Source organism: Ovis aries, chromosome 3 (genome assembly GCF_016772045.2).
Source record: "Ovis aries strain OAR_USU_Benz2616 breed Rambouillet chromosome 3, ARS-UI_Ramb_v3.0, whole genome shotgun sequence".
Lineage (NCBI taxonomy): Eukaryota > Metazoa > Chordata > Mammalia > Artiodactyla > Bovidae > Ovis > Ovis aries.
Genome location: NC_056056.1, coordinates 159,330,278 through 159,344,187, shown reverse-complemented (window position 1 = coordinate 159,344,187; position 13,910 = coordinate 159,330,278).

Here is a 13,910-nt window from a genome sequence, read left to right as displayed (position 1 = left end):
GAATACCAGACCATCTTACTCGTCTCCTGAGAAATGTGTATGTGGGTCAAGAAGCAACAGTCAGAACCCTGTATGAAACAACTGATTGGTTCAATATTGAGAAAGGAGTATAGCAGGGTGGTTTGCTGTCACCATGTTTGTTTAACCTATAATGGGGTCGCTAAGAATTGGGCACGACTTCACTGTCATTTTTCCCTTGCATGCATTGGAGAAGGAAATGGCAACCCACTCCAGTGTTCTTGCCTGGAAAATTCCAGAGACGGGGGAGCCTGGTGGGCTGCCATTTATGGGGTCACACAGAGTCAGACACGACTGAAGCGACTTAGCAGCAGCAGCAGCAGCAGCAGCAGCAGCAGCAGCAGCAGCAGCAGCAGCAGCAGGCTAAGCATATCATGAGAAATGCTGGACTGGCTGAGTTACAAGCTAGAATCAAGATGGGGGGAAACACTGACAACCTTAGATATGTGGATGATACCACTCTATTGGCAAAAAGTGAAGAGGAACTAAAAAGTCTCTTGATGAGGGTGAAAGAGGATAGTGAAAGAGCCAGCTTAAAATTAAATATTTTAAAAAACTAAGATCATGGCATCTGGCCCCATTACTTCATGGCAAGTAGAAGGGGAAAAGGTGGAAGTAGTGACAGATTTCCTCTTCTTGGGCTCTAAAATCACTGCAGATAGTGACTGCAACCATGAAATCAGAAGACAACTGCTTCTTGGCAGAAAAATGATGACAAATCTAGACAGTGTATTGAAAAGCAGAGACATTACTCTGCCAACAAAGATCTGAATAGCTAAGGCTATGGTCTTCATAGTGGTCACGTAAGGTTGTGAGAGTTGGACCATTAAAAAGGCAGAGCGTCAAAGAATTGATGTCTTTGAACTGAACTAGAGAAGACTCCTGAGAGCCCCTTGGACAGAAAAGAGATCAAAACAGAAAGTTTTAAGGGAAATGAACTCTGAATACTCTTCTGAAGGACTGATGCCAAAGCTGAAGCTCTGGCATTTTTGTCATTTGATGCAAATAGCTGACTCATTGGAAAAGTCTCTGATGTTGGGAAAGACTGAGGGGAGAGAGAAAAGAAGGGCTCAGAGAATGAGATGGTTGGATGGCATCACCAATGCGATGAACATGAACTTGGACAAAATTCAGGGATGGTGAGGTACAGGGCGGCCTGGCATGCTGCAGTTCATGGTATTGAAAAAGTCAGACACAACTGGGAGACTGAACATACACATGCACAGTAATGGGAAAGATAAAGAATTCATTTGAATCAGTTCTGATGAGATGGATGAAACTGGAGCCGATTATACAGAGTGAAGTAAGCCAGAAAGAAAAACACCAATACAGTATACTAACACATATATATGGAATTTAGGAAGATGGCAATGACGACCCTGTATGCAAGACAGGGAAAGAGACACAGATGTGTATAACGGACTTTTGACTCAGAGGGAGAGGGAGAGGTGGGATGATTTGGGAGAATGACATTCTAACATGTATACTATCATGTGAATTGAATCGCCAGTCTATGTCTGGATGACCCAGAAAGATGTTATGGGAGGGAGGTGGGAGGGGGTTCATGTTTGGGAATGCATGTAAGAATTAAAGATTTTAAAATTTAAAAAATAAAAACTAAAAAAAAGAAAAAAAAATTTAATATATTGTTGTATAGTAGATATAGCAGCTGATAAAAATTATCATACACAGGTAAGATGGATGCATAATACACTATAATAGATATCAACTAAAATATTTTATAATGCAATTTCAATGCTCAATAACTGATTATTAAAATGCCTGTTGGGATTTACAAAGAACAGCTTCTAGAAAATTATATTTAGAGCATAGCATTCAAACACTTTTAAAATAAGCTCTCCTTTATTAAATGGCAGGAAAAAAGTGTCCCTATATAGTCATTGTATTATGACCAGTTCTTATTTAAAATCCTTAGTTTACAAAATCAGTCAAAACTAGCCTATTTTCAAAACTCTGGGACACTGTTAGTAATAACTCAGATATCTTATAACAAAAATAGCCATCAAATATTAACATCATCTTCAAAAAATTAAATACATACTCAAGCCTAAGCAGTTTATCTATTTTTCTTACAACTAGCTTTCTCTAATAGGACAAGTAGATAATGTCTATAAAAACAATTTTATTGTTTCCATATACATTGAAGAACAAAAATTATTCATCAGTAATCTCAAAGTACAACTACTTTTCATTTCCTTTAAATAAAGAATAATTTTAGTAGATTTCAATGTTCAAATTTGTTACATTTTTTTCTATTTTTGAGGGATTCTAATCATATATTTTTGTGATATTTGTAACTTTATGCCAATAATATCTATAATTATATATTATATATTTATAATTATAATTTTTTACATTAATACTATGTGTATAGTCTCAACTTATTTAATGAGAAAAAATGCCCAGATATAAAAAGGCAGTGCTGCCATCTGGAATATTTAAAAAACCTGATCTTTTAAGTCATTATTTTATTTTCTCCAATGTATATATTTTGTGTTCTCACCTATTACATTTTATACTTGATATATGCATTCACTCATTTTAGGCATTCTTAGTTTTATTTCATAGTATGAACAATTTTATAACCTCTCCAGTTATGTTTATAAAACATACTTTAAGTGCTTAGTTTATATTTTCCACTAAATCTACTTTATATAATGAATGTATTTTAGCCTGTTACATTTCCTTTAGAGTAGCTGTGTTACTCAGGTGTCTAGTTACTCTGCCTGTGAGTTCATGTTCACCTGTGAATAATATATTTTAAGGAAATGTCAAAGACCTGGATACCGAATGTGCTTACAGGTAAATATATGTAGTAGAACCTGAGCCATGTATGCAATCATGTTAATTACTACTTTTGCTGTCCTTTTACTTTTTCAACATCTAATTCAGGCTTACAATCTGAAACCTTTTTGGAGTAGAAAAATGGGGAGAAAATAAAAACTTTAATATACCAACCATGTGGGCCTGGAAGGGGAATTGTCAAAGATTATCTTCTCTGATGATATCTAAAACACATTTTGTTATTCATTAATTCTTCATCAGTCAAGGTAATACACTGTACTGATAAAAGTCTGTGTGTGCGGGGAAACTATATGGTCATTTAAATTGACTTTAAAAAGGCTTTTGAGAAAATGTAACAACCTTTAATAATAAAAACTCTCAGAGTACTGAATATAGATGTAAAATTCCTCAGCCTGATAAAAGGTATTTATGAAAATTCCACAACTAACATTATACACAATAATGAAAGACTAAAGATTTCCTGACTATGGTCACAAACTCAGATGCTCATTTCACCCCTGCAATTCAACACCATGTTAGAAGTTTTAGCCAGAACTGATAGATGAGAAAAAGAAATACACAGTAGAAAGGAAGATGAAAAACTTATCTCTATTCATAGACAACATGATTTTATATATAGAACCCCCCATCCCCAAATTCCCAACAAAGCTTATAGAGCTAATACACAAATTCAGCAAGGTAGAAAATCAACATACTAAAGTCATTTCTGTTATGGCTCTGACAGTAAAGAATCGGTCCACAACGCAGGAGACCTGGGTTCTCTTCCCGGGTCAGGAAATTCCCATGGAGAATGGAATGGCTACCCACTCCAGTATTCTTGTCTGAAGAATTCCATGGACAGTGGAGCCTGGCCGACGACAGTCCATGTGGCCACAAAGAGTTGAGGGACTGAGAGACTAACACTATCACCCTAGCGATAAATAATACAAACTGTAGCTTAAGAAAGAAATTATATTTACATTAGCACCTGAAGTTATTAAATAATTAGAAATAAGCGCAGATGTGAAAGGTTCATTTATTGCAACTAGAAAATACTGCCAAAAGAAGTTAAAGCCCTAGACATCTTGTTCATGGATTGGAAGAGTTAATGACCAAAGCAATACACAGATTAAACACAACCATTATCAAAATTCTTATATGTATATTTTTTTTTCAAAAATAATGGAAAAGCCAGTCCCCAAGTACATACAGAGTCACAAGGGGTTTGACTGAATAAAACCATCTTTGAAAAGAAGGACATTTGAAGAACTCACTTTACAATGTCAAAACTTACTAGAAAACTATGCTAGCTTAAAAAATGTGGTATGAGCATAAAGACAGACACATAAAAAATTAACGAACAGAATAAAGAGCCCAGAAATAAATCCTCAAAAAATGGTCAGTTGATTTTTGATGACAGTATTGAGACTCTTCATTGAGAAAGAACAGTCTTTCCAAGAAATGGTTCTGGGAAAACGGGACATCTACATGCAAAAGTATAAATTTGGACCTTACCCATATTCAAAATTTAACTAAAAATGGACCAAAAACCTAAACTTAACTTCTAAAACATTAAAACCCTTAAAGAAAACATTTTAGAAAATCTTCATGATATTGAATTTTTCAATGACTTCATAGACATGACCCCAAAGCACAGGCAACAGAAGAAAAAAAAATGGAATGAATTTTGTTAAAATTAAGAACATTTACATATCAAGCAAACAAAAAATATAGACTAATGAATGAGTGAAAATATTTCACATTAAGTGTGAAATTCATGTCCAGAATACATAAGAACCCCTAAAACTCAACAATAGACAACCCAAATAAAAAATGGTCAGTAGACTTAAAGAGATATTTCTTCAAAGAAAATATACAAATGCCCAATTGCTCGTGAAAAGATGCTCAACATCAGTAGTTATCAGAGAAATGCAAACCCGAACCACAATGAGATACCACTTCACACCTATTAGAATGGCTAAATAGTATAAATAAATAATACCAGAAAATAACAAGTGTTGGTGAAGAGGAGAAAATGGAACATGAGGCTTCCCTGGTGGCTCAGTTGGTATAGAATCTGCTCGCAATGTGGGAGGCCCAGCTTCAATTCCTATATCAGGAAGATCCCCTGGAGAAGGGCAACCCACTCCAGTATTCTGGCCTGAAGAACTACATGGACAGAAGAGCCTGGTGGGCTACAGTCCACTGGGTCACAAAGAGTCGGACACAACTGAGCAGCTAAGCACAACACAGAAGCTGTAAGTCAAGGATACATGCCCAGCATTCCTGACCTCCTACTTCAGAGTCTTTCATCAGACTGGCATCAGTGAATGGTCTGGCACTGCAGTCCAGTACTAACACTTTCACTTTTATGTATTGCTGGAGAGACTGTAAAATATTCTGCAACCACAGAATATTTCAGCAGTTTCTCAAAGGATTAAACATAGAAGTACCATATGACCGAGCAATTTTACTCCAAGGTTTATATCTAAAAGAACTGAAAGTAGGGATACAGAGATATCTGTACACCAATGTACATAGCAGCATTATTCACAATAGCCAAAAGATGGAAACAACCCATTATCTGTCTTCAGATGAATGGATAAAGAAAATGTGGTATATGCTTCACTGGAATATTATCCCAGAAAAATAATTAAACCATAAAAAAGTAATTGAATTTTGGTGTATGCTACATGAGCCTATAGTATTTTTGGTTAGTGAAATAAGCCAGACATAGGACAGATCTGCATGACTGTGCTTACCTGAGGTATGTAGAATAGTCAAATCCGTAGACACAGAAAGAACAGTGGTAACTTGGTCTCACGGTAATAAGGTGTTATTTTTCATGAGTACAAACTCTTTTGGATGATGATGAAAAAATTTTGGATAGAAATAGTGGTGATGATTGCATAATATTGTTAATGTATATAAGGCTATTTAGGTGCACAATTATGAATAATCAAAATGATAAATACTACCTATATTTTCCCACAATAAAACAACAAAACAACACATATTTATAATCTCCTACTGACTCCTAGGGCTTCCCTGTTGTTCAGATGGTAAAGAATCTGCCTGCAATGTGGGAGACCTGGGTTGAATCCCTGGGTTGGGAAGGTCCCCTGGAATAGGGCATGGCAACCCACTCCAGCATTCTCTTTTTTATTTTGTTTTCTTTCTATTTTTTTATTGAAGGATAATTGATTTGCACAATTTTGTTGTTTTCTGTCAAACCTCAACATGATCAGCCATAGGTATACACATATCCTCTCCCTTTTGAACCTATCTCCCATCTCCCTCCCCATCCCACCCCTCTCGGTGGGTACAGAGCCCCTATTTGAGTTTCCTGAGCAATACAGCAAATTCCTATTGGCTATCTATTTTACATACGGCAACGTAAGTTTCCATGTTACTCTTTCCATACATCTCACCCTCTCCTCTCCTCTTCCCTCCTCCATAAGTCTATCCTCTATGTCTGTTTCTCTGTTCAGTTCAGTTCAGTCACTCAGTCATGTCTGACTCTGCGACCCCATGAATCGCAGCACACCAGGCCTCCCTGTCCATCACCAACTCCCGGAGTTCACCCAAACTCATGTGCAACGAGTCAGTGATGCCATCCAGCCATCTCATCCTCTGTCATTCCCTTCTCCTCCTGCCCTCAACTCTTCCCAGCATCAGGGTCTTTTTCAATGAGTCGACTCTTCACATGAGGTTGCCAAAGTATTTGAGTTTCAGCCTCAGCGTCAGTCCTTCCAATGAACACCCAGGACTGGTCTCCTTTAGGTTGGACTGGTTGGATCTCCTTGCAGTCCAAGGGACTCTCAAGAGTCTTCTCCAGCACCACAGTTCAAAAGCATCAATTCTTTGGCACTCAGCTTTCTTCACAGTCCAACTAGTTTCTCCATTGCTGCCCTGTACATAAATTCTTCAGTTCATTCTTCTAGATTCCTTACATATGTGTTAGAATACAATATTCATCTTTCTCTTCCTGACTCACTTCACTCTGTATAATGGGTTCTAGGTTCATCCACTTCATCAGAACTGACTCAAATGTGTTCCTTTTTATGGCTGAGTAATATTCCATTGTGTATATGTACCACACTTTATCCATTCATCTGTCAATGGGCATCCAGGTTGCTTTCTTGTTCTAGCTATTGTAGTGTTGCAATGAACAATGCTTTACATGTGTCTTTTTCAGTTTTGGTTTCCACAGGATATATGTCTAGGAGGGGCATTGCTGGGTCATGTGGTTTTATTCCTCGTTTTTTAAGGAATCTCCATACTGTCTTCCATAGTTGCTGTATCAATTTACATTCCTACCAACAGTGCAAGAGCCTTCCCTTTTCTCCACACCCTCTCCAGCATTTATTGTTTGTAGACTTTTTGAGGATGGCCATTTTGACCAGTGTGAGGTGATGTCTCATTGTGGTTTTGATTTGCATTTCTCTGATAATGAGTGATGTTGAGCATTTTTCATATGCTTGTTACCACCTGTATGTATTCTCTGGAGAAATGTCTGTTTAGATCTTTTTCCCACTTTTTGATTGGGTTGTTTGTTTTTCTGGCATTGAGTTGTATGAGCTGCTTATATATTTTGGAAATTAATCCTTTGTCAGTTGTTTCATCTGCTATTATTTTCTCCCATTCTGAAGGTTGTCTTTTCACCTTGCTTATAGTTTCCTTTGCTGTGCAAAAGCTTTTAGGTTTAATTAGGTCCCATTTGCTTACTTTTGTTTTTATTTCCATTACCCTAGGAGGTTGGTCATAGAGGATCTTGTTTTGATTTATGTCATTGAGTGTTCTGCCTATGTTTTCCTCTAAGAGTTTTATAATTTCTGGTCTTACATTTAGGTCTTTAATCCATCTTGAGTTTATCTTTGTGTATGGTATTAGGAAGTGTTCTAATTTCATTTTTACATGTAGCTGTCCAGTTTTCCCAGCAACATTTATTGAAGAAACTGTCTTTGCCTCATTGTATATTTTTGCCTCCTTTATCAAAAATAAGGTACCTATAGGTGCATGAGTTTATTTTTCAGCTTTCTATCTTGTTCCATTGGTTTATATTTCTGTTTTTTTGCCAACACCATGCTGTCTTGATGACCATAGCTTTGTAGGATAATCTGAAATCAGGAAGGTTGATTCCTCCAGCTCCATTCTTCTTTCTCAAGACTGCTTTGGCTATTCGGGGTCTTTTGTGTTTCCATATGAATTGTGAAATTTTTTGTTCTAGTTTTGTGAAAAATGCCACTGGTAATTTGATAGGGATCACAATGAATCTGTAGATTGCATTTCATAGTATAAACATTTTCACAATATTGATTCTTCCTACCCAGGAACTTGGAATATCTTTCCATCTGTTTATGTCATCTATGATTTCTTTCATCAGTGTCTCATAATTTTCTATGTACAGTTCTTTTGTCTCCTTAGGTAAGTTTATTCCTGGATATTTAATTCTTTTTGTTGCAGTGGTGAATGGGATTGTTTCCTTAATTTCTCTTTCTGATTTTTTATTGTTAGTATATAGAAATGCAAGTGATTTCTGTGAATTGATTTTGTATCCTGCAACTTTGCTAAATTTACTCTAGTGATTAGCTCTAGTAACTTTCTGATACTATCTTTAGGGTTTTCTATGTACAGTATCATGTCATCTGCAAATAGTGAGAGATTTACTTCTTTTCTGATCTGGATTCCTTTTATTTCTTTTTCTTCCCTGATTGCTGAAGCTAGGACTTCCAGAACTATGTTGAATAATAGTGGTGAAAGTGGACGCACTTGTCTTGTTCCTGATCTTAGAGGGGATGCTTTCAGTTTGTCACCATTGAGGACAATGTTTCCTGTGGCTTATAGTATATGGCCTTTACTATGTTGAGGTAGGTTCCTTCTATGCCCATTTTTTGAAGAGTTTTAATCATAAATGAGTACTGAATTTTGTCAAAGGCTTTTTCTGCATCTATTGAGATGATCATATGGTTTTTATCTTTCAATTTGTTAATATGGTATATAGCATTTATTGATTTTCATATATTAAAAATCCTTGCATCCCTGGAATAAACCCAACTTGATCATGGTGTATGAGCTTTCTGAAGTGTTGTTGAATTCTGTTTGCTAAAATTTTGCTGAGGATGTTTGCATCAATGTTCTTCAGTGATACTGGCCTGTAGTTTTGATTTTTTGTGTTGTCTTTGTCTGGTTTTGGTATCAGAATTTATTTCCACCATTTTAACTTCCCACTCACTGATTCGTTCTTCTGTTTCAGATATTCTGCTATTGATTCCTTTTAGAGTATTTTTGATTTCAGTAATTGTGATGTTTGTCTTTGTATGTTTATTCTTCAGTTCTTCTAGGTCTTTGTTAATTGACTTTTGCATTTTCTCCATTTTGTTTTCAAGGTTTTTGATCATCTTTTCTATTATTATTCTGAATTCTTTTTCATGTAGTTTGCCTATTTTCTGTTAATTTATTTGGACTTCTGTGTTTCTAGTTTTTTCCTTCATTTGTGTAGTATTTCCCTACCTTTTCTTTCTTTCTTTCTTTCTTTTTTATTTTTTTTTTTAACTGATTGTGTTTGAGGTCTCCTTTTCCCAGGTGTCAAGATTGAATTCCTTCTTCCTTTTAACTTTTGCCATCCTAAGGTTGGTCCAGTGGTTTGTGTAAGCTTTGTACAGGGTGAGATTTGTGATGAGTTTTTTGTTTGTTTGTTTGCTTGTTTTTCCTCTGATGGGCAAGGCTGAGTGAGGTCACAATCCTGTCTGCTGATGATTTGGTTTGTGGTTTTGTTGTGTTTGTTGTTTACTTCTTTCACAGGGTGCTACTGGTGGTTGGATGATGCTGGGTCTTGTATTCAAGTGTTTTCCTTTGTGTGAGTTCTCATTAGTTGACACTCCCTAGGGTTAGTTCTCTGGTAGTCTAGGGCCTTGGAGTCAATGCTCCTGCTTGATCTCTGGTCAGGAAGGAAGATTTCATAAGTGGTTTATTGTGGCATTAAGTGAGATTAAGACAAGTATCCAAAAACAAGAAACCGAAGATGAACCCCAGACAAATGGCAGTTACAAAATCAGGCAAACAATAATCGAAATAATGGAATATACATATATACACATACATCCATGAGCAATGTTAAAACAGTCCAACAAAAATAAAGTACAATAGATGACTTGGCAAACAAAGAAAATAAAAAATTATATTTACCAGTTAAGAATGAAACTAAATAAATAAAGCACAAAGTGTAATGCAAAACTAAATCAAATGCCAATTGGAGAATAAAGCAATGAAAACAAAACTAACAAATATGTTGAAAGGAAAGGAAAGGAAAGAAAGAAAAATAGATATGCGAAGTTAAATAGAGGTAGATGCAGAACATTTATATACATTAAAGATTAACCACAAGGGGAAAAGAACAGTAGGAAAGGTAAACAAAGGAATAAATGTAGAAAAAAATAGGTTTAATAAATTAAAATGATAAAAATGAGAAAAAAAATGGAAGAAGAAAGAGAAAAGGAAAACTCCACAGAATTATAAAAGCCCAACACAGAGGCAGAGGTTTATAACAACACTAAGAAATGTGACTGAATATACAAATATACATATACACCCTACACAAAATTGAAACAGTCCAACAAATACAAAGTACAACAGATTGATCCAGCAAACAAAGGAAACCAAAAATTACATCTACCAGAACAAAACTAACTAAACACAAACTGGAAAACAAAACTAAAGCAGGGTGCCAACTGGGGAATGAAGCAATGAAAATAAAACTACCAAATATGTTGAGAGGAAAGGAAAGAAAGAAAGAAAGAATAGATATGCAAAGTTAAATAGAGGTAGATAAAGAAGATTTATGCACATTAAAGATTAACCTCAAGGAGAAAAGAACAGTGGGAAAGGAAACAAAGGAATAAGTGTAGAAAATAATAATAGGTTTAAAAATTTTTAAATTAGAATTTAAAAAAGAGAAAAGAAAAAAAAAAAGGAAAACTCTTAGAACTGCAAAGCCCCAAGATAGAGGCAGAGGTTTATAACAACAATAAAAAAATGTGATTGAGAAAAAAAAAGCCAAAAAGAAAGAGCTCAAAAGCTTAATTAGATTTCATAGTGCCAATAAAATCAACAACTACAACACAGGGGGAAAATTTAACAAACAACAACAAAAAAAGGAAAAATCCAAAAGAATCTATAGAACAAGTCAAAACATAATAAATGTTTTTCTTGAGTCAGTGCTGTCAGTGTCCTTTCCCTCTCTGGGTGTCACAGGCCATCTCACCTCCCTAGGATGCCCTGAGGCACTGTGCTGATCGCTGGACCTGTTTTGAGGGCAGCTCCAATTCTAATCTGGTCCTACTCCTCTGTGTTCTTGCCTGCAATGTCCACAGCTATCAGAACAAGTGCATTTTCTTTTGTGGGCATTCTCAATGACTTTTTATATATTCCAGAGAGACAGAGTCTGCCTAGTTGATTGTGTGGATTCAATCTGCAGCTTGTACAGTTGGTGGGAAGGTTTTGGGTCTTCTTCCTTAGCCACACTGCTCCTGGGTTTCAATTGTAGTTTTATTTCCACCTCTACATGTGGGCTGTCCACTGGAGTTTACTCCTGAGGCTGCCCAGGAGGATCTGAGTTTGCCCCTGTGAGGGCCAGGTGTGGAGGTGGTGCCTCTGCTTGAGTCGCAGGGGTTCTGGCAGCACCAGGTACTCAGGCAGTTGGCGGTGACGGCAGCAGGAAATGTAGTGCTTTAGAAGGGTATGGCAACCAGTATTGGCCAATATTGGCTCCAGTATTCTTGCCTGGAGAACTCCCCTCCCTGACAGAGAAGCCTGGCAGGCCACAGTCTCCAGAGCCGCAAAGAGTTGGACACTACTGAAATGACCCTGCATGCATAGATGCAACACATTTTTTGCCTGTGATTGCTCTACCCCAGTGAGAGTTGAGCATGAAGGTGATACAACTGCTTGGCTTGCAGGGACCCTGGCAGGACCAAGTGTGTAGGGACATGGACTACCTCCGCTCCAGGAGTTATGGGCCTATCAGCATCTTTTTTCAAGTCTCTTGTAGCTGGCAATCAGAAGGCCTCTTTGGCCAGTCTTTCTCCATTGCTCTGCCCATTCACGAACTTAGATGGCTCCCTCGCCTGGGGTTCTTCTCCGTTGTTCGATTTGTCAGGCACATAGAGGACCCCCTGGTTGGGGTCCTACTCTGTAGATTGGGCACATCAGGCACTTACAGGGGCATCCTGGGTGGGGTCCTATTCTGTAGTTCAGTGCATCAAGCGTTTGATGCACCAGTCTCTCTATTGTTCAGCTGCCAATGCTGGCGTGTCGGGGGGAGAGTGGCTATGGTGGTAGCTCCACCCCCTATGCATGACCCAGCAGTATTGCCTTGCTTCCATGGTTGTCCAGCTCTCCTCCAAAGGTATTTCCCACCACAATCGCCTCCCTCACATCCCCTCGATACATCTCTCCACAGTCAATAGCAGCTCTCGACCGAGGATTGCTCAACAATCCATAAACTCCAGCTTCCAGCCACTGCACCTTCCAGGGGATCTACATCCCTGTCCATGGTATGTATGGCTGCAGCAAGGACTGTCTGATTCTCATTCCATTTAGGCTGCCACAGGTCAGCTGTTTCACTCTCAACCTTAAATGTTTCTCCTCTGACTCAGACAATTGCCCTGATGTGGGGATCGGACCCCTGCTTCAGTTCCCCCATCTGCAGGTCCGGTCCTGTTAACACTCCTGTTTTTCCTCCTAGTCCCTTCATCCTACAGAGTTTTGTGTCGGTCTATGTATTCTTTCTGCTGGTCAGGTACTCCTGTCTGCTCTCAGCTGGTGTTCCGCATGTACTTCTGTGTCTGAAGGTATATTCTTGATGTATCCATGGAGAGACATGTACTCCATGTCCACCTACTCTTCCGTCATCTTCCCACTCCAGTATTCTTGCCTGGAGAATCCCCGTGGACAGAGGAGCATGACAGTCTACAATCCATGGGATCACAGAGTCGGACATGATTCACATGGGGTGGTTGTTGACTGATTCAGTTACCTCAGGGTTGTTGGACTGAGACGCTTGATTCCTTGCTCACTGGTGCCCATTCTCAGTCCCTTGCCACATGGCTTTATCAAGATGGCAGACTGCTTCACCAAAGCCAGAAAGAAAGGGAAAGCCTGATAGAAAAACAGAAATCACAGTCTTTTGTAATCTGATCAAATGAATGACATCTGAGCATCGTTGTCATATTATATTGCTTAAAACTAAGTTACTAAGTCCAATCTACTGTCACAGGAAGAGGGTTACACAAGCATAATGTCTCAGGAGGCAGGGTTCATTAGGGGCCATCTTAGAAGTACAAATATAGTGTATCAAATGCTGCTACAATATGTAGATGAAAATTATTACTGTATTATTGCATCACTATATAACAACAAACCAAATGTTTCTGAATATTTGTCAACATGTAGCCAAAGTTTCAGATGATAGACTTGAAATATTCATCTTTAGTCTCTATTTTTCTTGTGCCACAAAACACAGCCATAAAGATAAATAAACTTACTTCGATACTTCCACCATTTCTTTTTGAAATATGAGAGCATTTTGCATGTAATCTTACATAAATGACATTTTTTGAAAGATGTTCAAACTATCTGGCCTTCTGAGAATCTGATTGCTTTATTATTGAACATCGATACTTTTCTTCCAACAATCTGACATGCCATTAATTGTGACTGTAAATCTGTGCTAGATCCTTGTAGAATTGTAATTGATGCCCAATGGTATCTAGCTAGTATCTTAAATTGTTTATCAATATAGTTAATTATGTCTTTGAATAATATACAAATATATATGAAAGTATATAAATCTACATATATATAATTTGTGCATATTGATGCTAAATAGATTTATTATTTCTAAGAAAAAGGTGATAAACCCTTAAACTCTGCCTCAGTTCTTAATAAAATCTTTTTTATCCCACCAGGCCTCTAAGCTCTGATTCAATTGAGTAATTTACTCATATTTCTATAAGATTTAAAATAGACATGTCTTAACTGACTATCAAGTGCCTGCACAGGCTCTAGAGTTAATTCCTTGCGTGCAA